At 47.8% G+C, this 1,601-nt stretch overlaps 1 non-coding gene across 1 annotated transcript; it reads right to left on the reverse strand.

Moving 5' to 3' along the window:
• Nucleotides 1–174: 174 nt before the first annotated feature.
• trnae-cuc lies at nucleotides 175–246 on the reverse strand. Its single transcript has one exon. It is a non-coding gene; the product is annotated as a tRNA-Glu (tRNA).
• Nucleotides 247–1,601: the final 1,355 nt, after the last annotated feature.

Genomic DNA, 1,601 nt, shown 5'->3' on the forward strand with positions numbered 1-1,601 from the left:
GAAATCGAGTCGACCCGGGCCGCGGCGGTGAGAGCGCCGAATCCTAACCACTAGACCACCAGGGAAGGGTACTACAGTGCAAATCGGTTCTCAGTGTGAGCTGCTACATATGTGCAATAACCTTCTATATTCATTGTGACAGGTTGTACAAGTAAACATGTAGCAAAAGAGTAGTTCCCTGACCGGGAATCGAACCCGGGCCACGGCGGTGAGAGCGCCGAATCCTAACCACTAGACCACCAGGGAAGGTTACTGCAGTGCAAATCGGTTCCAAGTGTGAGCTGGTACATATGTGCGATAACCTTCTATATTCATTGTGACAGGTTGTACAAGTAAACATGTAGCAAAAGAGTAGTTCCCTGACCGGGAATCGAACCCGGGCCGCGGCGGTGAGAGCGCCGAATCCTAACCACTAGGGAAGGGTACTACAGTGCAAATCGGGAGTCGAACTGGGAGTCGAACCACCAGGGAAGGGTACTACAGTGGAAATCGGGAGTCAAACCCGGGCCGCAGCGGTGAGAGCGCCGAATCCTAACCACTAGACCACCAGGGAAGGGTACTACAGTGCAATTCGTTTCCCAGTTTGAAATGCAAGGAAGCTCCTTCCTCTGCAAGGAAGAAGCTACTGCTCCAAAACCGCCATAAAAAGCCATACTACAGTTTGGGGACAAAGATCCTAGTTTTTGGAGAAATGTCCTCTGGTCTGATGAAACAAAAATCGAACTGTTTGGCCATAATGACCATTGTTATGTTTGGAGGGAAAAGGTGAGGATTTCAAGCCGAAGAACACCATCATGTTGTGGGGTTGCTTTGCTGCAGGAGGGTCTAGTGCACCACTAGAACACCTGGGAAGGACACTGCAGGGCAAATCGGTTTGCAATTTGAAGTGGTACATATGTGCGACAACCTACTAAATTCATAGTGACAGATTGCACAAGTAAACAAGGAGCATAGACTATTTCCCTGACCGGGAATCGAACCCGGGCCGCGGCGGTTTCTCTGGACCGGAATCGAACACGGGCCGCGGCGGTGAGAGCGCCAAATCCTAACTACTAGACAACCAGCGAAGGGTACGACAGTGCAAATCGGTTCCAAGTGTGAGCTGGTACATATGTGATAACCTTCTATATTCATTGTGACAGGTTGGTAAACATGTAGCAATAGAGTAGGCTGAAGTAAAATCGAACCCAGTAGCCACAGCGGTGCTCCCTGACCGGGAAAAGAGTATCGAACCCATGAGAGCGCCCTAAACCACTAGACCACCAGGGAAGGGTACTACAGTGCAGGAAATTCGATTCCCAGTTTGAAATGGTACATATAGTTGAAGTCGTAAGTTTCCATCCACTTAGGCTGGAGTCATTAAAACCTGTTTGTCAACCCTCCCACATTTCTTGCTAACAAACGATCGTTTTGGCAGACGGTTAGGACATCTACTTTGTGCATGACACAAGTCATTTTTCCAACAATTGTTTACATTGGGATTATTTCACTTATAATTCACTGTATCACAAATTCAGTGGGCCAGAAGTTTACATACAATGAGTTGGCTGTGCCTTTAAACAGTTTGTAAAATTCCCGAAAATGATGTCATGGCTTTAGAA

The sequence above is a fragment of the Oncorhynchus gorbuscha genome, unplaced genomic scaffold (genome assembly GCF_021184085.1).
Source record: "Oncorhynchus gorbuscha isolate QuinsamMale2020 ecotype Even-year unplaced genomic scaffold, OgorEven_v1.0 Un_scaffold_14509, whole genome shotgun sequence".
NCBI classification, from domain to species: domain Eukaryota; kingdom Metazoa; phylum Chordata; class Actinopteri; order Salmoniformes; family Salmonidae; genus Oncorhynchus; species Oncorhynchus gorbuscha.